The sequence below is a fragment of the Pygocentrus nattereri genome, chromosome 9, assembly GCF_015220715.1.
Source record: "Pygocentrus nattereri isolate fPygNat1 chromosome 9, fPygNat1.pri, whole genome shotgun sequence".
Classification (NCBI taxonomy): Eukaryota; Metazoa; Chordata; class Actinopteri; order Characiformes; family Serrasalmidae; genus Pygocentrus; species Pygocentrus nattereri.
This window is the reverse complement of record NC_051219.1, coordinates 10,699,404-10,723,241: the sequence shown is the minus strand read 5'-3', so window position 1 is coordinate 10,723,241 and position 23,838 is coordinate 10,699,404. Positions and strand designations below refer to the sequence as shown.

General features: G+C 42.0%; 1 protein-coding gene across 3 annotated transcripts in view; it reads right to left on the bottom strand.

Moving 5' to 3' along the window:
- The window catches only part of dlgap4a (discs, large (Drosophila) homolog-associated protein 4a), a 196,062-nt gene that overhangs the window by 171,299 nt on the left and 925 nt on the right, over window positions 1-23,838 (bottom strand). The gene's annotated exons all lie outside the window — the stretch shown is intronic.

The following is a 23,838-nucleotide window of genomic DNA, read 5'->3' as shown; positions in this document are numbered from 1 at the left end:
AAACATGCAGCTGCATGGACTCTACAAGTGCTGATATACACAGTATGTTCAGAAAATATGGTAGTGTGACATCATTTATTATGACAACGATATGCATTATCTGTCACAATTGGCTCCTCCCACTCCTCCATGTGCTTTTTGTTTACTTTTAATCTTCCATGTGCATTTGTTTTGGTTCAGTCCAGCCCCCTTGTTGTCTGACTCCACCCCTGATTGTTACCACCTGTTTCCCACCTGTCCCTCGTCTTGCCTCTGATATATAAGCCCTGTGTTTGCTCTGGTCTGGACTGATAAGTACTGTTTGAATTGTTTTGTTTGGTGTTTCTTCCGTAGTTTGATCCTGTTTCGTTTTGGCGCTATGTCTGTCCCTCCTGTTCTACGTATTGGCTCTGTGAGCCTGGACTGTCTTGACCCTGATTTTGGATTTGCCCAAATAAATGTTGCTTGTCTCCACATACACATCCGCCTCAACATCGCTCTCCATCGTTACATTATTATCATATTGCCCAGCCCTATTTGAAGTCATTTAAGACTGTTTCTCATGAGATGTTCATACAGCGTACAGGGCAGCCAGTGTTTTCAAATCAAATTATGAGGTTTTATGTAGTCTTTGTACTTTTCTGCTTCTTGGATTCTGGTGTCTGTCATGTCTGTCCCCCGATCAATCCGTGCTGGATCTCTGAACCTGGACTGTTACGACTATGACCCTGGATTTGCCATTAATAAATCTCGCTTATCTCAGCACATGCGTCCACCTCCTCGCTCCCCGTCACAATACATCACAATGAATACGTTTAACCCAAATCTTTTTCAAAAGGCATCTGGCACTTGCACATTAGGGTACTTGAACCTATGGCTTTTTAACTCCATGTCCATTATGCTCTCTCTTGCTACAAAGCTGAGCCATCCGGCTTTTGAGAATTTGTGACTGCTGCATTACTTTTGGCAGTAAAAGGCTATTTTAGTGGCCTCGATTTATTATGAATGACTGTGAGTTTTTCTGACTATGACCAAGTGAAGCAATTACATCCCTACTGCCTGTTTCTCTAACTGACGCAACCCGTTTTCCTTAAATCGCTCAGGGTTGATTAAAATTCAAGCTCATCTAAGTCACAGTGACACTCGGAGCCTGGGTGTGAGCTCCAAGCTGGAGAAGATTCGGTTAATCTATATCGCCTGGTCAGGGACAGAAAATCCCTGCTCAGTTCACAGGCCGCAATCACGGCCATCGCTGGCCAGGAAAGTGAGAAAGCTGTGTGTGAAGCAAATGAGCTTTCTGCTTTTTAATTACTATTTTGGTGGTGGATCATTCTCAGCACTGCAGTAACACTGACGTGGTGGTGGTGTGTTAGTGTGTGTTGCGCTGGTCTGAGTGGATCAGACACAGCAGTGCTGCTGGGGTATTTAAACACCTCAGTGTCTCTGCTGGACTGAGAATCGTTCACCAACCAAAACTATCCAGCCAACAGCGTCCTGTGACCACTGATGAAGGACTAGAGGATGACCAACACAAGCTGTGCAGCAGCAGAGGAGCTATCGCCTCTGACTTTACATCTACAAGGTGGACTGGCAAAGAAGGAGGGTCTAATAGAGTGGACAGTGAGTGGACACCCAGTGTTTAAAAACTCTAGCAGCACTGCTGTATCTGATCCACTTGTACCAGCACAACACACACTAACACACCACCACCTCCACCATGTCAGTGTTACTGAAGTGCTGAGAATGATCCACCACCCAAATAGCACCTGCTCTGTGAGGGTCCATGGGGGTCCTGACCACTGAGGAACAGGGTAAAAGGGGCTAACAAAGTATCAGAGAAACAGATGGACTACAGTCTGTAACTGTAGAACTACAAAGTGCTCCTATACAGTAAGTGGAGCTGATAAAATGGACAATGAGTGTAGAAACACGTTCATAACGTTACGCCTGATCAGTGTATTTTGCTGCTATGGATGAAAAAATGCAAAACATGAGGGTTTAATGTTTATTGTGTGCAGTTGCTATGGTTTCACATTAAGCAGTTAAACAAGGCTGTCCACCATTTCCTTACATGTTCAACCAGTATGCAGGACTGGAAGATGATTGGAGAGGATGAGCCCAGATTGGAGGACGAAACATCAATAACCTTGTTAGATGGATGAGCCATCACTTATATTGGGAAATCTGGAAGACCTGATGGCCCTTAAGGACATTCAATATGATGACGATTAAGGTTCTGAGGACAGGAAAGACTGCTAACTTTACCACTGCTGGAGAAGATGTGGAAATGGTGGACAGCTTTTGCCTGCTTGGATCTATTATTAACAACAAAGGTTCCAACACTAAAGATATACAACACAGGTCGGTGCTCAGCAGAGCGAGGATGAAGGGCTTTGAAAAGATCTTCAAAAATGCAACCATTTGTCTCTACAAGGAAAGATCAGAACTGTTCAGGCTGTGCTTTTCTGTGGCTCTTTATTGATGGGAAAGCTAGACAAGGAAAATCATTGATGACTCTCAACTTTGGTGTTGGTGAAGACTTTTGAGAGAACCTTGGACGGCAAAGAATAAGCCTAGATAACCAAACTGAAGCTCTTATTTTTGGATATATCCTCAGAAGAACCAGTTCATTGGAAAATGAACTACATGAACTACAGTGGAATTACAGAGGAGGTGTTTCTAACAAAATGGCCAGTGAGTGGAATTACAGAAGAGATGTTTCTAATAAAATGGCCAGTGAGTGGAATTACAGAAGAGATGTTTCTAATAAAATGGCCAGTGAGTAGAATTACAGAGGAGGTGTTTCTAATAAAATGGCCAGTGAGTGGAATTACAGAGGAGGTGTTTCTAATAAAATGTCCAGTGAGTGGAATTACAGAAGAGATGTTTCTAATAAAATGGCCAGTGAGCGGAATTACAAGGGAGGTGTTTCCAGTAAAGTGGCCAGTGAGTGAAATTACAAGGGAGGTGTTTCTAATTAAGTGGTCAAGGAATGGAAGTACAAGGGAGGTATTTCTAATAAAGCATTAATAAGGTTAGGTACTGATTTTGGATGATTAGTTGTGGATCACAAATGCAATTACAGCTCATCACAAAGGTACTGGACGGACCTCCATCACTCCAGAGAATGCAGTTCCAGTGTTAAGCCCAGCACTGAGGGACTTTATACCCCTTTAGCCAACAATTGGCATCAGTGATGACGACCATAAGCTACTCCAGACCATCCCACTCCAAAAAAAGCAATGCTTCTATATATTTTCTATGTACAGCTGTATAAATTAGTATCCCTAAAGCAGCACTAATTAGAAAGGCTGTCTGGCCACTCCTGGACATGTAGTGTTCTGATGAATATGCTGTTTATACCAGTGTCCATGCTGTTTTCTACAAAGTGACGCTTCGTAATTTAAGCATTTCCCTCTGTGTACATTTATACAGTTCAATTAATAATAATCAGAATCATAGATTATTTAATGCACTCAAGCTGCAAGCAACAGATTTCTCCACACATGCATGCCTTCGTACTAGAAATTCCATCTGTGCGTGTGTTGGAAGGCAGCAATCTATAAAGAGCATTCAAATTAAAATTTCAACAGCTCCATTAAAAATTGTATGGAAGCAGAAACACTCCACCAGAGCGTCCAATCACAAGGTAGATTGTGAGAGGATTTGTAAGTAGGGTCCATGGAGATGGGCTTTCATGTGTGGCCTTGGATTTGCTATATATATTTCAGTATAAAGAACCCTGTATGGACTTAATGCATCAGGCAAAACCAGGACAACTCAGTGTTCACTCGAACATAGACATTTCAAATGAGATGTAATGTTGTATCATGTTCAATTGCTTTTATATCATCGCGTACTGTAGCAGTGCTAAATATACCCACCATCCTCTTTATTACAAACTCCTGCTTCATACTTCCACTCACCTGCCGTGTTATGTGCTCCATAACGTTGGACAAATTAATGATATTTTATTGATGTCTTGATACATTATGTCACTATACACTGACTTACTACATGTTTCATTACAGAGTGAGCATAATTACGCTGAACTGGATTATGGGCAGGCGAGGTATTAAAACAGTGAATAAAAATACTTGTAATTGTAGTTTTATATTGACTACTATGGTGTTTTTATGGCACTGCTGGTTTTATTTTGTCTGGTCCACTTTACTAAAACTCAGAAAAATGAAATATCATGTTCTTCTAGTCCCACTTATCTAATAATAAACCATATACACCAATCAGGCATAACATTATACTATATAGGTGTGCTTTGTAGTCCATCTGTTTCTCTGATACGATGTTAGACCCCTTTTACCCTGTTCTTCAGCGGTCAGGACCCCCATGGACCCTCACAGAGCAGGCACTATTTGGGTGATGGGTCATTCTCAGCACTGCAGTAACTCTGATGTTTTTAAACACTGTGTCCACTCACTGTCCACTCTATTAGACACTCCTACCTTGTCAGTCCACCTTGTAGATGTAAAGTCAGAGATGATGGCTCATCTGCTGCTGCCCAGTTTGTGTTGGTCATTCTCAAGTCCTTCATCAGAGGTCACAGGACACTGCCCACAGGATGCTGTTGGCTGGATATTTTTGGTTGGTGGATGATTCTCAGTCCAGCAGTACTGCAGTGTCTGATCTACTCAGACCAGCACAACACACACCAGCACAGGGTAAAAGGGAGCTAACAAAGTATCAGAGAAACAGATGGACTACAGTCTGTAACTGTAGACCTACAAAGTGCTGGGAAGCTGCTAAAGAGGAGCTGCTAAAATGGACAGTGAGCTTAGAAACAAGGAGGTGGTCATAATGTTATGCCTGATGTACAGACTACAGTCTATACCCCTCCACCTCATTCATTACTGGTCAATTTCTGACCACAGGACAGCAGCTGACCAGACGATGCTGCCACTGCTCAGTTGAATGTGGCTTGTGCCTCAGAGATATCCAGCCAGGTGTGTCTCTGTGGAAAGAAACTGACCATTGATAAAAAGAAATAAAAGGCGGTTTTTCCGTCTCTACCTGTACACCAGCAAGGCAGAGCTACAAGAAGGGGTTTCTAATAAAGTGGCCAACTTATAAATAAAACATGTAAAATATTTAATACAATTTGAATATTTTCTGATATTTTCATGTTAGAACACCATCTGCTGCCTGACCCAAGCCTCTCTGCTACTGACAAAACATCAGAGTTTCTGGGCCGATTTTACATCAGACTCGGGTGGGACTCGAGCTTTGGCAAGAACCGCTTTTGGTTCCCCAAAGAACCTTTCAATGGAAAGTTTCTTTAAAATAGATTTTTATAAATGAGTGTGAGGGACATGTCGTAACATTATAAACATTCTACATAGTAAAGGCTTTTTTCCTGGAACCACAGGTCCTGGGAAAGAACCTTTGAGGAACCTGTATTTTTCAGCATGCAGTGGCCACATCTTCATCCCACACAGTGGCACCACCTCCACAACAGAACAAAGACTGCCCATTTTGACCTAGAACCTCACTACGCCCTTCAGGAAAAGGATTCTATATGGTACCAAATAAGGTTGTAACAACAGCAGAACACCTTTTGACGTCATACAGAACCCAGTTTGAGAAAAAAATGAAAGAACCACATACAAAAGGACTTCCGTTGTAGAGAGGAACCATTTAACCCTGCCAAGAACCACATGTGCATTCAAACGGTTCTTGAGTTGCCACCACTGGCTTCGCTAAAGAACCCCTAAAGATCCATATTTTAAGGGTGTTCTTTTAAGGGGGCTTGGAAACGAACACCAAACATTCATCCTAAATACATTTACAGTGAGACTCCCTCTCTTCCATTAGATGGCGTGTAGCACAGCTAGGATTCAAACCTGATTCCCACAGATAGTCTTTGCCTGCACGTTGCCACATGCTGCTGTGCCTAAATGAATGAAATAAGCAGATGAAACCTACGAGTACAACCCATAAAACTCTCTCAGCTACATTAATACAAACAGAGCATAAATCATCTCTCTGCTACGACATCAACATACATCCCTCTATTTCCATATCCATCGGCTTATTTTTCATTTCGAGCCTGAATATGACAGAACGTCTCTGACAGAATGTCCGTGAGACAAATTAGATTTAGCTATTTTCTGGTCGCCGCAATCAAAACGTACACTGCAGGGAGAGCTGGGTCTGAGTAAACACGTTCACAGCCGATAGAAGAACCAGGCCATCTCTGCTTCAGAGAGAGAGAGAGAGAGAGAGAGACACTCAAAGACAGAGAGGGAAGAACACTACGATATACTTAGCAAAAGTCAGAAACCAGAAAAGCCTCCAACACTAAGTGTAATATTAAATCTATCAATATTTCATGTCCACTATTTACTTTTGTGCACCTGCTGTCACATTAACTCTTCCATCCTTACAATCTTAAACCCAACCAGTAACAGCTCTGTCCTCCCTACAAAAGCTGGGCTCACTTACACAAACAACTACCCAAACACATCTTATCTGACGTGCCTCCTAATTGTTTCTGCCATACCTTCTGCTAGCAGGTGTATAAAATCTCCATAGACAAATATTGAGTCATACTGAAGAGCTTGAACATGAAATTGTTGTGTGCCAGAGATTTGTCGAATTTCTCACCCTGCTAGATCTGCCACGGTCACCTGTAAGTGCTATTATTGTGAAATAGGAGCAAAAACAGCTCAACCACAAAGCAGTAGACATCATAAACTCACAGAGCGGGGCTGCAAAGCGCTGAATCATGTAAACATCACCTGTCCTCTGTTCTATCACTCAATAAAGAGTTCCAAACCGCCTCTGGAAGCAACATCAACAAAAGACCTGGATGTCAGAAGCTACACACAAGCCTAAGATCCCTATGCGCAATGCCAAGTGTTGTCTGGAATGGTGTAAAGCACGCTGCCACCGGACACTGAAGCAGTGGAAATGTGTTCTCTGGATTGAAGTATTACACTTAGTCTGATGGGTGAACTATGGTTTGGTGAAGGCCACCTAGTGGAACGTAACAGTGCCAGCAGTAAGTTTGGTGGAGGAGGGTTAATGGGCTGGGGCTTGTTTTTCAGGGTTTTGGGCCTATTAGTTCCAGTGAAGGATAACTGTAATGCCACTGCATCAAAAGACAATTTATACAATTACATTTTTCCACCTTTGCAGTATTGAGGAAGTGAACTCCATAAAGACATGGTTTGATGAGTTTGGTGTGGAGGAATTCTAGCGGCTTTCACAGACCCCACACTGAACAACTTTGTTTAAAAAATTATTAGGAGATATAGGGAAAATGAGACTCCCAACAACCAAGCAAAACCTCAAAGATCATCAAACCTGTCAATATCAAATAAACAGTGAGAGACAGGGGAATCAAGCTCCATTGGGATCTTAGAGTAAGGTTTTATGGACTGATGCGTCTAGACTTATCATTTTGAAGCAGAAAGTGTAACCAACTCCTAAGACTGAACTTTGGGAATGTGGAAAAAAATCCCTAAATGTTTCTTTGAAACATTTAAAGCAAGTCTCCCAAAAAGAGTGGAAGGGGTAATGAAGGCAAAGAACGGACACAGTTAATATAAGCGGAAACAATGAGTTGTTAAGATTCTGTGTTATTTTCACTTAACGTATGTTTTCTGTTTGTTTTCCTGACGATAACAAATGAATAACTTGTAATTATTGGCCAGTTTTACTGGAAATGACTGGTCTCTCATTTACGCACCGCACAGTAGGTTTCTTTTTAGGGGTCGGAAGAAATTAACACCAGCTTTGGAAATTTGCTAGGCCTGAATTTCAGCATAACAATCGTATAATCTTCTATATTTTTTTTCTTCTCCTCGTTCATACGCTTGGTCTAGAAGCATGGTCAGTTGACCGAATCTAGGAACCCGGGCTTAAGCCTCATTTGCATGTTGTTTTTTAGAGCATATCTGTCTCTGACATAAAACTGCACCAATTTAAATGTGCTGCATCGAAATATATGCCGTATTTGAATACATAATGCATCTGATGGGCTGGCACCATCATCTGCCAGCCAGTGCTGATTGGTGAAGCAGAGAAATCAATGATGACAGAGCACAGGCTCTAAGAGAAGATATCTTTTCTCAACTATGGCCCAATTCCAATGAAAAAGAAAAAGAAGGCCCTTGTTCTTTTATATTTGATAAATCTGGATGCAACTAGCTCTGCTTTTTTATTCAGCAGCATGTACGGGTTTCATCATTGCTTGTGTCTGTTTTGCAGTAGGACAGTGTGGAAAGACTCCTAAAAAATGAAGAGACGTTATGTTACATCAGATCAGAAAAGACTACGCAACCCTTTACTGTGAATATTCCCAGCTCTCACAGTAAACAAAGGCAGGCCGCATTGGAGTTGATTCTGAAATTGTGATTTGCGAGCTGTAGTTTGAAGCTCAGCTCAATGTTTATCAAATCAGAGAATTCAAACCTTGCAAAACACAATCTCCTAATATGATAAGGCACCGCAGGACTAGCCTGTCTCCTCTCAAACCATGCAAATTTCGATCATTCCAGCTGCATGTGGTACAATTACACAATTAGCAATACCACGACGGACGGCGACGGGTTTCACGCAAGGTTTCCAGTTGGCGTACCTGAGCGCAGCAAACATCTGCCGCCGCCAAGCTCATGCTCCCTTCTGATAGAGCGAACCTAATTAATTTTGCCAGGAAAACTGAGTTATTAATTGCCTTGGGGTGCCAAAACATCCCCCTCGCAAGACTATTAGACGCAGATGTGTGTCAGTGGATGCGTTCTGTCTGCGCCAGATAGGGTCGTATCAGCCATAGTGTCACTTTTCAGGACGTTATCGAAGCACACCCTCCGTGTCCTTCACGGCTTTTCAAAGGGAGAGTGCAAATCAGCTCCAGTAAACACAGCAAGAAGCAACACGTGGTACAGTGCAAAAGTCAGAGATCGTCCTTCATTCACTGTATGTCTAGACAAAATTGTCATCAAATGCAAGCAATTCATTTTCCAGGAGATATTTGTGAGGAGGTTAGATATAAGATAATCCACTTGCCTAAAGAAGAAGACAAAGAGCAAGAGTTTCTAAAACTGGACATCTAGCAACTATAGAAGAGCTGATAGACACCCACACTCTCCCCATCAGATAAGCAGCACTCAAAGCTCTCATCTTTGAGAGAGAGAAGAAAATCAAGCTGCTTCCAATCTGAAAACATCCACAGGTGTTTCTGTCCATCCTTCCACAGTGAGAAGATGACTCAGCACTATGGGTCTGGATGGACGTGTAGCTGTTAAGAAGAACCTCACTGAGAACAAGAGACGGACACATCAAACAAAGAAGCTTCTGCTGTTCTCACAACAATGGACTGACCACCCAGTCCAGACCTCAACATCACTGAATGTGTTTGGGATTATTTGGATGAGGAGAAGCAGAAAATGTTAAACCAGCTTCTAAGACTGAAATTTGGAGGTGTGAAAAATATCCCTTCAGATTTCTTGGAGACACTGAAAGTGAGTCTCCTGAAAAGAAGGGAAAAACATATTTAGTTGTTGAGCCTTCTGTATAATTTTAAGCTAAATATCTTTTCTGCTTTTTTCCTGTTGTTGATAAATTATTATTCTATTTAATATAAGGCTTTGTTGATTGGAAATTAACTAAACTTTGCATTTACAGAGCACTGTAAATGGAAACAATGCTAACTACTGTCCTATAGAGAGGTCAGTTGAAGCTTCACCTGACCTCCTCGGGCTTTTCATTTCTTCCAAATCTTTCTACTCAAGTGCTAAGAGAAATAAAAGAAACAAGTGCACCAATTCAAGGTATTTGGTGTCTGAAGTTTACTTCACCAGTTCTGCAGTGGAGCTATGAGGCTAATGTAGCTAACAAGTAATAGCAGCTACTGCAATCCTCACTCGGCTCAAGCTGCATCCAGCCAAGCTGAATAATCTCAATCAGCCTTGTTTATGTGGTTTCTGACACTGTATGACACACTGTTACCTAAAAATGACTCTAATTACGATCAACACATCGCGTGGCAATAAAAGAGTCAGTCAAAAAAACATCACACTGCTGAAAACACTGGCAGCCAGCTTGAAGTGTGAACGCTGCCCGTACCACAATATCTAAGCAAGAGATCTACTGCAATCTACTGTGGGATGATTTGGGCAGTTTAATGCCAACTGGTGACTGTCACGATTGGCCCCTCCCAGTCTCCCCATGTGCTTTTTGTTTACTTCTGATCTTCCATGTGCATCTGTTTTGGTTATCAGTCCTGCCCCCTTGTTTTCTTGACTCTGCCCCTTATTTGTTTCCCGTTTCCCACCTGTCCCTAGTCATCCTTGTGATTATTTAAGCCCTGTGTTTGCCACTAGTTTTGGTTGGCCTTTGTTCGTTTGATATGATTCATGTTTGATGTTTGCTGGATGTTTTGTTTGATGTTTGACTTTCTAGTCTTTGATTGTATCCTGTGTTCCGTTCGTCACGCCTGCCCCGCGATCTCTCTGTGTTGGCTGTATGAACCTGGACTGTTACGACTACGACCCTGGATTTGCCTGAAATAAAACTTGCTTATCTCAGCACTTGCGTCCGCCTTCTCGCTCCTCGTTACAGTGACCCTAACCTTCCATAACTTGTTGTCTTCATTAACCTCGTAGCAACACTGATCACATTTAACTCGTCACCGTACTGTAACTTTAAGTAAATGAATGGGGACAGTGAGCACTGGCTGCCCAAGGACTATGCCGTGATCTAGCCAACAGGACACCACTGATACAGCACGCAAAAGTGATTTATGCTCATTTTCACTGTTCATTATTCTATTTTTGGGGTTACCAGAATAGATTTACATGCTTGAATGTTCCAAAAACATTTCCATTCACCCTCTGTCTGAAACGCTCTGTTAGAGCTCCTGTGTCTGTAAGCCCTGCCTCCCAATGAGCCCAGTGTGCTCTGACTGGTCAGCGCACCCACTCCGTTCTGATATGTCAAATGCTAGAGCGGTCTCACCAGTACACATTCCGCCCCTGTCTTGCAGTCTGCAGACAGAATCTTCTCTCCGGACCAGCTGTTAACCACTGAGGTGGTTCTACCGACCCTAAAAGTCAGGTCAGCATCTTTTTGACATGGCTGTGAAACTAAACACACTCTTCCCGGCCTCCAGTAGTTCTGGTGTGTCGTGTGAGGGTGTACCAAGCTTGCCAGTAAGCGAACAATAAGGATTATTTTACAACACTGCATCATCTTGAGAAAAGGGCTGGAATTCTGACGAGGAGTTTCAGGCAGCTGAGTGGAGTTGCTCCCACAGACAAAGTACTGTACTTTGGGCTTTATAACTGTTTACATGCACAGAAAGCCACATAACCCAATAAAAGAAAGAGAAAAATCAGAAAAGCATAATAGGCCCCTTTAAATGTACCCTCCACTTTCAAATAGCAGTCTTAAAACCCACCAGCCACTTTATTAGAAACCCCTTGTGGTTCCAGACTGTAGCAGTTCATGAATGGTCAGTTTCTGACCAAACAGATGCTCTTGCCTGGATACTTTTGTGTTGCAGTTCATTCTCAACACTAAACCCCATCAACACTCATACCAGCTCCACTACACTACCAGTCTGTGTCACTGCTGTGTTGGTCCACCATCAAAATAATACCTAGATATAAGCGGTCCTGTGGTCAGAAACTGACCAATGATAAATGAGATACAGAGCAGTTGTGCAACAGATGCTCTACAGTCTGTAATTGTGCACCTATATAGTGCTATAAGGGTGTTATTACTAATAAAGTGGCCAGTGAATGGAAGTACAAAGGGAGTGTTTCCAGTAAAGTGGCCATTGAGTGAGAAGTACAAGAGAGGTGTTTTTAATTAAGTGGCATGAAAGTGGAAGTAAAACTGGGGTGTTTCCAATAAAGTGGCCAGCAAATGGAAGTACAACTCTGGTGTCTTCAATAAAGTGGACAGATAGTGGAAGCACAAGGGAGGTGTTTCCAATGAAGTGCCCAGTGAGGTGGAAGCAAAAGGTGAGTGTTTCTAATAAAGTGGCCAGTGGATGGAGGTGCAACTGGGGTGTTTCCAATAAAATGGCCAGAAAATGGAAATACAAGGAGGTGTTTCCAATAAAATTTCCAGTTAGTAGAAATACAAGGGGTTGTTTCTAATAAAGTGGCCAGTGAACAGACGTACAACTGGAGGGTTCACAATAAAGTGGCCAGTTAGTGGACTTCTAAGGTGCTCTCTTAAGAATAGGGTTCTTCGTAGTGATGCCAGGGAAGAAGCTCATTTGGCTCCATAAAGAGCTGAGTTTTTTAAACATCTGTTCTCCTATGGGAGAGCTCCAAATAATCCTTTAGTTTTGAGAGTGTAGATGCTTTATGATGAATCGAATTGGGTTGTAAATAACATATCAAACATCAAAATAAAAAACAACTGAAAAAAATCACTAATACATTCAAAATCAGAAGGTCATTAATCCTTTTACTGTGGTTTTGCTGAGTAGAGAGGAATAATTAAAGTGAGTGGGCTTACTGAGCTTCAGATTGGATTCAGGCACTATTATGAGATGGTTAGAGAAACGTCAGGGGTACTGTCATATGGAAATGACACAAAATCATCTCCCTCTCTCTCTCTCTGTCTCTCTTTCTCAGCTGGAGCTACTATGCAGTACAAAGCGTTCTCATTATCCAGTCACCCCAAAGAGCGCTGACTTACTTAATGAACAAAAAGGACAATCAGCATCAGCTCAAAAGCCAAAAGGGGAAGAGAGATTAGATGTGACAGCAAACGGAAGCGAGTGATTTAAAGAGAAAAAAAAAGGCCTGTTACTGAAAAGGCCCAGCAATCCTTCAAACGGAGAGCAGCCGGGATGACGTAAAGGCTGAGGTCCTTCTAAAAGCAGAAGCAAGAAAGCATGAACATGAATGAACTTTACTACTGTCTTTCAAACTTAGTCACTGCGTATGACGGGGAACTTACAGTCCTGCAATTTGAAATATCCTGCAGTGATCAAGACTCAAACGCTAGACCACAATTTCCAATGACTTATGCATGGAAATTACAGTAATTTCCACGCAGAGGGCAGCGTGTAAATAAACACTTATGTAAGCAGACGAGTTCACTTTCACTCGCCTACAGCATCTTCCATCATCGCCGCTGTCTGTGTGCGTGGAGCAGCGTTTTCGCCTTGATGGAGAACCACAGGCAGAGTCAGAAATAACCCTCCTGGGGTCAAAGCGTTTAAAAATACCTCCCTACCTCAGGACAGAAAACACATACTGAAGCACAGAAGTGCTTTGAAAACCATATGCCTTTGTGTTTAGTGTTATTACGCCGACTGAGTTCGGTACAAGGTACGAGTAGCCCGTCGTTATTGACCCATGCGGATATTTTCAGCCGTGCGTCTTTTGTTATGTTTAATAATAGCACCAGCGAAGGACAAAAGGAATCTCAATTTAGCCCACCGTTCTTTTCTGTTTATTTTAAAGCTGCATGCTCTTTTTACGTCACACAGAAAAAGCACAAGGCCAGACTCAAGGCCAGAGTTGTTCTGAGCCATTGCATTTACAGTAGTTTCTGTAAATGTACTGTATGTCTCATTAATCTATTGGAATAGCAACATTAACCACTCGCCTATTAAGCTGACCCCAAGCATTTTTATGCTGCTGAATAAAGTTAGCCCTTAGCTATGTACATACACCCACCTTCTGCTTCCAAGCTATTATTTGTGTGGTGGACCATTCTCAGCACAGGCTTTCAAAGGGGAATTCCACCAGTTTTCCCAACTATCTGCTTAATTCAGTGGTTGATGTGTAAAATGAAGTGGCTCAGTGTAGAGTAATGCTCTTACTCAGTGGTGGTGACAGGAATGCAAACATATCCAAATATATCCAAAATGACCAGGGAACCTGCAGATTTTAGAAAGAAAGAAAATTAAAAGGTGCTTGAATCAAATTATGCAAAATTATCTGCCGATATGGTTTACTTCAAATTTAAAAGCCCTTGTGCTGCACATTATCTTCTATTCAGTAAATATTTCATTAGTTTAAGGCACTGTGGCCAGATTGAAGTAAAACTAATAACAATCCAAAATGATCAAAAAACAATCAAAAACTAGCATATTAATCTTATTCTAAACATTCTTATAAAACCTCATGTGCAGTAGGGTAACACATTGTCCTTGGACTGCTAAATCTTTTGAAAAACATAAATCTAAGCTGGTAATTGCAAGACAAGTCCAGAAAAACCTGATGTAATATATCAAAATTAGTGTAGAGCCAAGTGTAGACTAAGTCGCTATAATAAAATGGTGGAAAACTTTGAAGAAAACTCTGACACCAGTGTAGGCTATTAACACAAAGCCATTGCCATGAAAAGCAAGAAACTATATTAACCTAAAAACAAGCTGCACTACCCCCATGCAAACTTCACTGACATGAATGACTGAAGCTGTTAATGACATCTGTTGGTTAGGGTTTGTGTGTTCAATGGTTTGTGAGGTTCACAGATGAATCCACAGCTGGCGTTCGTTTTATGTGTTTCTGGCTTTGGAAATGGGTAGAAAACATTATGCTCTACTACATATTTTAGTCTCTGCAACCACATGTTTTCATGATACACTATCTGGAGCTTTGGATTAAATATTCATGGGAAGCACTCAGGACCTGGTATTCCAGGCCTGTTTCATATAATGTTGATGATGGCAACATAGTGGTAAACCTGAAAAAATAACTTTTGTTTGGATACTATTTTGCCTTAGAAAGTCCTGTTTGTGCATTAAAAATAAATTAAAGGCCAAAAACTTCTCTAAACTATAGTAAACAATGTCCCAGTCATCAGCTGTACCCCTTAGAACTGAGTTACAAGGAGTAGTGGTTGAAATCTTCCCATATGAAATGGAGCAATACTCAAAAAAAGAACATTACTTCATTAATAGCTACTAGCGCTGCTCTGTAAGCCACCCTGCCAGTCTGCAGTGATAGCAGAGCAGATCCGCACTGCTGGGCCTTAATGTAGAGAATCATGCATCTTCAAAGAGGAGGAAGCAATATATTTTTATCACTTATGCCTAATTTTTTAGTGATATGAAGCCAAAGTCAGCTATTTGCCAGCTTCTTGTTCGATTTGTCCTGATCGATGTTAAACTGCTGCACCATTTACGGTAAAGTTAGCTAGTTAGATACCGAGACATCAGCATTTTTTATGCTTGTTGTGAAGAAAAGGACCATAATACACTGAAATGACACGAAACTAAGATAATACAGTGGTTATCATCATTTTTAACTGAGAAAATTCTCACATTTGTGGGTTTCTTTGGTCGTTCGTGCAGCCACGTTGGCAGTTTTTCGTTTTTCCTCATAACATTCTGTTTGGAGTTGTTGCCTCTGAAAAACATCCATTTGGAGGGCCATGTAACCCCAACACTTCGCCCTACCCCTCAATCTAAAAAAAAAATCAGGACACCCTACCCCCTAGACCTGAACATGCCAAACGGAGGGGTAAGGGCTAAGCAGTAGGGGCAAGGGCTGAAATAGGACTGGGCCTGTGTGTTTCAGATGTCTGGTTCCTATCCCCACTGCTGTGAACTCTGACTGAGATAAGAATCTCTAGAATGGAGCATTTCATGCCAAACAACTCTGAATGACTTTGTCTAGAATCTTGACCATTTAGGTTTGCAGACATTTTTCATAATCATTGCAATTCTGTTCTAAGCACTGCTGGCTTGAGAGCAGCCCACCACACAATACTACCTACCCAAGAGCGGCTCCGTGCTCAGAAACTGACCATTCAAACATGAGCCAGCCACAGTCTCTAACTGTACACCAGCAAAAGTGCAGCTACCAGGCAGGGGTTTCTAATAAATGGCCAGTGAAGTGTACAGTCATGAGTAGACCACGGTCTTCTTTATTTTAACAGCCATCAGATTGACCAACATTTATGCTGTTTGTGGCCTACAGCAGTTACCATAGTTACCTCATCTTTAGTAAACTCATCTCTAAGTCTCACAATTATGCGCTCTAGATAGACTTGAAATGATGGAAATCACAGTGAACTCCTGTTCTGTGCTGTTTTTCAGTCCATTATGAATGGCTTTTTATGGGTAGCCAACATGAAAAGTAAAAAAAAAAGTTTTAAAAACATTGTGCATATGCAAGTGGAGCCACGCTAGATCCGTCACTGTCAGACCAGCAAGCTGCCAGACCATCTCCCCAGCTCACCCGCCTCAAATCACTCAGCCACAAGAGCTTTCTGCAAAGTTGGCAATCGGTGTTGCCAGCTTTGTGTCTGGAACCAGCCTCCAGTACAAAAGAACCACATGTTTGTTTTCCAATTTTTTCTCTGCTCCTCTTTATCAGAGCATAAAGATCACCTACTATTTTCCTCAGAGCACCTAAAGCACTTTCTGATCAGAAGTGAGACAAATGTAAGTCCAATCTGATGCACCACCTTAACTGTGAAGTGTGAAAGTGTGTGCCAGCAGCAGAAACTCTATTCAGAGCAGCCCTGGAGGCTCTGGTCTTATTCACCTCTCACAAAGGCTGAAATATAGATGTCAACCTACATATTCATACATGTAATGTTAGTAAGTTTGCTGGGGGAGCAGCTTCACATTTACCAAACCAGAACATACAGAAAACGAGAAAGAAACCTAGACACAGCAATCCGGAACTGGTTAACATCAGCTTAGCTAGCATAATAACAGCTCTGCCCAGCACAGAACATGTCCTGTTCTGGCAAACTAAAGCACTGACACAAGTTTAGATGAAGAAGATTGAAGTTGAAGCAACTGGCACTGAAGGAACAGAGAGGCGAAATTAAACCTGTTCCGTGGTGTTTGGATCTGTAACCTGATCGGCTAACTCTGCGTTAGCTTAGCAAGCAAGCTACAGATCCAAACAGTGCCACACTATGTCAAATTTGACTGAAATGGCCCTTCTTAGCAAATACTTTAACATACATCTTTGTAGAAGTATAAATTAGCCTTATAAATCATGTAATGTAATAAAATAAATGTATCCCAGTTAGCACAACAGAAGACAATTAGCATTGTGCAAACTGAAAGCCTAAATCCTCACACTTGCTTAAAACAGTTTGGAGTCCTTAATTATTCATTATTCTCAAATAGACTTGCTTTAGAGGTTTCTGACACTACTGACATACATTTGTCTATTATAATAGATAATAATGTGCCAAATAAAGCTGGAACCCGCATTAATTTGAGACTAAATTCAGTATTTTTGTGATTAATTAACAACTAGACATAGTCTGAAGCAAGTGTGTGATGATTTAGTGTTATTTCATAAAACCAATATGTGAAGAGTGTAAAATGTGCTTGTGCTTGATCTTTGATACAATGGAATGCATGCTATGGGCTATAGCTGCGCATTGTAGTATCTGCTCTTTCTGTCTTGTGGACAAGTGTCAAACTCAACCACTAAAGCAGAATCAGAATCAGAATATGAAAGGGCCATATTCAAAAATCTCAACAAAGCTGTAGGCCAGAGAGTATTTATATTTTAATACACCAAAATGTCAACAGCAAAATATAGTCGCTTGTAGTAAACCTTCAAGTGTTCCATATTTAGGCTATATTACATACCGATAACTGTTAAGTCTCTATAAATGTCCCCAGAATGTAGGTCTTTTAAACCTACCTCTGTGCATCATCTAGACACCTGCCATCTTTTCTGCTGTAGGTTCATTCATTCTTGGGATCAATGTATATACTGCTGAGTGTTCATAGTGTTCATGTTCAATGAACTGCAGCTGAAACGCTGCTAGTGGGTTTGGTGACATGATGTGTGGAATTCAATAGAAAACTCTTGTCCCATAGATTGCTGTTGAGGGAGGGGTTGTCAGTGCAAATAACTTTGCAGTGCATGCTGGAACCTGTAGTGCAGCTCACTGTGAAATGGCCTAATATTAATAGAAAATCTAAATAATTTCGAGGGAAGGATAGGATTGTGCCACAGGCCTGATCTGGACCGCAGGCCTTGCGTTTGACACATGGGGTCTGGGTGGTGAAAGCCAGTAGCCACCTTCTCTAGTCTTTCTGTGCTTTTCAAAACATTGACCTAAACAAAAGAAGTAGGCTCTTCACTTTGCTCTGGTGGAGTATGGAGTTCAGACGTCTCATGGCTCTAATTAGAATGTACAACAATAGTCTGACAGGGCCAGACGTGATCTTATACCGAGAAGACTTGACTTGGGACAACTATGAGCAACTCTGCCTCCTTAAGACGGAGGTCAAAGTAGTGGCCGATGGAGCGCTCATCATCACTGTCTGACAGAAAACAAGCCTATGAAAGGACGTCCTTTACCCACAGCAAACAATGACATTAAAAAAGAAGCAAACTTCAGCTTGATTGACTACATCTGCGATAATTGGGAAATAGTATACGTTAGTTTATTCACCAGACCATCGCTGTAGAAAGGAGACAGGAGGGGGAGGTGTTCAGCACCATAGCGGCACATAGAGATGTTGCTTTGCCAAAAAGAAGAGTGTTGTTCTGTACATCATCCATCTGAACATATGCTACCACCAGCGCTGCCAGAGTCCACTCCACTCCTTCACGGGAGACTGGTAATCTCCAGTGTCCTTCCCCAGGGTGCGCCAGCCAGCGCAGACCCTCATCGCTTACACCCCCCTTTCACGGGCCATTTCCCAGCCATAAATAATCGATCGCTGAGGCTGTCTACTCTGCTCCTCCCACATTTATTACATCTGTTAATCACAGAGAAAGCATGCCGACATCGCTCCAACAATACAGTGTAGCCTGGGTTCAGGTTCTGCTCCACTTCCCCTGGCCAGATGCTGCAGTGGTGAGTGCTGGGAGTGGTGAAGGAGAGGACTTCTTATCTCATTTGTAGCTCATTCAAACAAAGCAGAGACATTCTGTTGGTTTCTTAACTCTCAATTATGAGTGTCTGGGTCCAGTGTTTTGCTAATTGATCTGATCCGAGTACTTTAATACTGAGTATCAGGCCATAAAGTCCAATCACACTGAGTAAGTCAGATATGCAGACAGCTGACATTTGATGTATAAAAATATGCGTGGATCAGCTCCGATCCAGAAATACTGGACTGGATCAGGACATCCTTATTTCCAGCATGTACCGCATTATGAGGACATTTTTTTATTATTTAGTTTGATGAAAAGTTATTTTTGTGTGTGTACAGTCTTGGTTTGCAGAAAAAAATAAACCTTCCTTTACATTTTTGCTTTGTTTTTGACAGCTTTTTACATTGTTTATCATTTCTAGATGACAAAACAAATGGAAAGCAGTCAGAAGTGCAGAATAACATGAAGGCTTTTTTTTCAGACAAAATCAATTAAATAAATAAATAGTTAATTAAATATATGGCTTAATAAAGAAATAATACAATAACAAATCCACAGCAGTGTTAGCTTGTGTGTAGCAGTTAGGGAGCATTTTGACTCCTTAGTGACCTCAGAGCTCCGAGGATCTGGTGACGTTTGGAGGGAAAATGGTCAGTGCCATATGGTCAGTGCCATACTAGGCTAACAAAGCAAGCAATGCATCCCAACCACTTATAAAAAGTAGAGTGACGCTGCAGAGTTGCTAAGAGAGACTTTTACAACTGAGCTATATTAGCCTTAATATCCAAGCAACGGTGGTCAACACCCTGGACATGCGAGTTTACCACACAGCGAGAGATTTAGTGTAATTATAGTCACCGTGGACGAGCCCAGGGCAGCACTGCTCTGCAGGAGGATTCTACGGTGCGTTTAGGTTGAAAGTGTTGCCCAGGCTACAGCTCCTTCAGCAGCCATTAAAGATGTTCACAACAAGGTCCATTCATCCAGCATAAACAAGATCTCATAGATACTCATGAGCCTGAGAACTGTTAGCCATAGCAGACTGAAGAACACCACCAACAACAAGAAAATGAGCTCAGAGACGATTTCCAGGGCCTTGACAATAGCAGATACTTCAGCCTACATCAGAGACATCTTTGATGATTTTTTGTCCCCCTATTGACTCAAAACTGTCACAGCAGTCACAGCCCTCATCGAAGCACACGGTAATATCTGTACACTCTGAATAATAAAGGTGCCCAACTGCATCCATTATAGTGATGAAATATAGTAGGTGAGTATAGTTGGTGAACAACAATTGAAATTGCTAAAAAAAAATCTCATTAATAACTCGACAGTAGGCCTGCAGCTTGTGGCGCTAATCATTCTTGATTGCAGGTAACAGGATCATCTAGACAAGGTGTCACACCAAAAATCAGCCTGCAGGCCCTTCCACTGGGGAAAGGACAGCACATTTCAAAATGAAGTCAGTGACTTTTTTTTCACTAGATAATCAAATAACCGCAGAGACGTGGCGAGGCAAGACTTACTGCCTTCTTCCTTCATGCATGATGCGTACAACCAATCAGTTTCGCTCCACACGACGCCACAGTGACTGTACCAGATCCAGACGCTGGTGACTGTTGGATTTATTTAGTCTAGGCACGCTATGACAGCAGATCCGTACAGCCCTGAGAACCTCTGCCATTAAAATCTAAAAACTGGGCTCTTCAAATTGCACCTTACAGTGACCACCAGTTCTCTGCAGCATCAAATGGTTCTTCAGATTGATGGAGAATGTGACGTATATGGTTCTATATAGCACCAAAAAGGGCTCATCTATTGTTACAAGCTTGGCATCGTAAAGGTAGAAGAACCCTTTTGTGCTATACAGAACTTTTTAAATAAAGATGCTACACAGAACACATTCTTCAGCCATCTGAAGAACCATGTCACCTTGCAAAGAACCATTTATGCATGAAACAGTTCTAAATCAAGCTAATGGTTCTAAACAGAACCATTCCCTTTACCTACAAACCTTCGAAGAACCTACTTTTTTAAGGAGCGTACTGTAAAGCTGTGTGAATTTTGTTGTGTAGGTCAAAAAACAACTCAAAATGGGAAAAATATTTATACGAAAGACTTATACACCAAAGCAAAGGTCCAGACAGGCCGCTGAGTTATCAAGGTTTTTCTTCATTAGCCAGACACAGCGCTCAAGTTCAAGGTGCACAAGTAGAAACAAGGCAGCAGCGATGAGCCATCACCCATCTATTTCAAAGCCATGCTAACCTAGCTGAACTCTTTGGAACTGTATCTCTTGATCTGAATCCAAAACGCTGCTGGTTATGACCTTCTGATGGGCTGATGGTTGTTTCACCCTGTGAAAGAATGGTGAGACCTTTTAGCTCACACCAACGGCTAGCCTTTAAAAATCAACAAAAGCAACCTAGCAGAGCTAAAAAGAGTCTGGATTCCTAAATTCAAATCCTCATAAGCAGGTCTATTGGAGACTACTCAACAATTCAGTATGATTTAAGTCTAGTATGAGATGCTTCCATGATGCTAATGTGTCTACGTGTGCTTCAGTTGCTTGTTAGCTACATTAGCCTCATAGCTCCAGTGCACAACTAAAGAAGAGAACATGCCTTGACTGATTGAATATCAGCTAGAAGTCAATCCTAAAAAGAGCTAATTCCTAAGTTCCAGGCCTTTGGGAGTCGAGAGTCACGTCGAAAGCTTTGGACAAATTTGGCCACGTTAGTTTGCTTAGTAGATACGTAGCCGTCCCTGTCTAGACAACCTGTCTGAAAAGTGCATCGTTTCACCATTTCTACTACTATACTGAAGGAGTTGACAGAGGAGAATAAGCCTGCCCCGGCCTGCCCCGCCAGTCAGCTATGTTATTTAGCTTAGCTAGATTTCCTTGCTCTGGTCAAATAATCAGCCAGATGTGCTTCCGTACTTCCCGTCAGCTGGAATCCGCATCTGGGTCAACTCCAAAATGTTGCTGTAAGGGGGAAAACTGCGTATGTTTGATTTGTCACCAAGCTATCCCTTTAACGCGGCATAGCCATCATAAATATGAGCGCACCCTATACGTTGTGACTCATTCTGACACATCCGCAGCTGTAAATAAGGCCCGTCGTTAAGCTGCTCCAGCACGTCCCGCTGATCTGCGTCTAGGTTTGTTGCCCAGAAATCAATCACTACCCCACTGCCAAAATGAGCTTTTAATTGTAGGAGGTCCTGTCCAGCAACAACAACAGCACAGGTCCCTCATACGAAACACCCGGCAGAGTTTCGTCCTCATCTGCATACCTGCGGGGAGAACCAGTGGCCATCAGCTGGCCCCATGCCAAGCGCAGGCCAATCGAGGAAAAAGGCCTGTAATTATCCGCTACACTCAGCAGTCCTGGGGCCTCGAGTCCAACGACTGGGGTTTGCTTACAGCTCATGGACTCCTGAGGTTCAGACCATGGGCTTAAAGGGATACTGCTACGTGTTGCTATCTTATCTCTGTCTGCTGTGGCTTTTGCATATGGTTAATTACCGAGGACTGTCATTTCTAAGGGTTTTGCTTTGCTAAGAATAAGAACAGAAAACTTGTTCAGTCAAAACAGTCTTATAATGGAAGCCAATGGGCAGCTAATCAACCGTATACAATAGAAAACCTGTTTTATGTAGTATATAAATGCTGTTACCCTTCAAAGTGTTCACTTCCCTAGTTTGTACAGTCCACGTCTGGAAACTGAGCTACAAAAAAACAGCGCACTTTGAATTCATTGCTTTTATGAGGTCACGAATAAGAAACACATTTACATATTTGCTCGTAGTCGGCCTACAGCAGTTTAGCCCCACCCATTCGAGCTGAAGTTCTAAGAAGTGTTGTTCTAAGAGGTGCAGCACAGGGCCAATCAGAGCAGGGCTCATTTGCATACGTCAGTCTTGCAGGCAAAGCAACTGAAGCAGCTTGTTTCTCTTAGAGAAAAAAAAAACTGCTGGAAAAACGGTCATGTAGAAACAAACTGTGGGTGTTTTTGGTAGATAAAAACACAAAAACATTATAAGTGGGCCGTGGTGGGGACTACACAGTAATATGCAAGAAAAATGTAGGATAGGGACCCTTTAAGCAAACAAGTAAGGAATGTTTCAGAGATTTGAACGGGAAGTAGATGTGTGGTTGGGACACAATGCGTCAGACAAAAATATATAAATATATTCTAGTGTTTCGCAGAGTGATTGAGGGGGTGTACAGACAGAGAAGGAGCGGTTGTGGGTTGCATTTGTAAGAGGGAGAGGGAGAGAGAGAGAGAGAGAGAGAGAGAGAGAGAGAGAGAGAGATCAGTAATGTCCTCAGTCACTAAATGACTGTTATCCCTTATCGGAGGATGCGACCTTCTAGTTGATACCATGACAACACAGCAGCATCACTGATGCTCATGATAACTATCTACAGACCAGCAGCGCTGTAAAGAGGTAATGACAGGGTGATTCTAGCAGTTCGGGAAAGACTACAGCAGCTCGGCCTGTCCTGAAGATCACAGCTGAACCAGAGTCAGAGCAGAACACAGAGGATACAGAGCAGCAGCATGAGTCAGGCTTCTGCCCCACAACAGCAGCACAGCAACTTCACCTCAGCACATCAGAAACACAGAAACACACACACAGACGGACAGACAGACAAACAGACAGACTGACAGACAGACGGACGTACTGACAGACAGACAGACTGACAGACAGACAGACGGACGTACTGACAGACTGACAGACTGACTGACAGACGGACGTACTGACAGACAGACAGACAGACAGACAAACTGACAGACAGACAGACGGACGTACTGACAGACTGACAGACGGACTGACAGACAGACTGACAGACAAGCATACAAATGAATGAATGAATGAATGAATGAATGAATGAATTAATTAATTAATTAATTAATTAACTAATTAATGGACAAGTGAACTGATAAAAAATAGGTAAGTAAATGAATGTTGGAGATAAACACATGCATGTATACATAACGAGACTAACTTTCAAATGACTAGATAGATAGATAGATAGATAGAT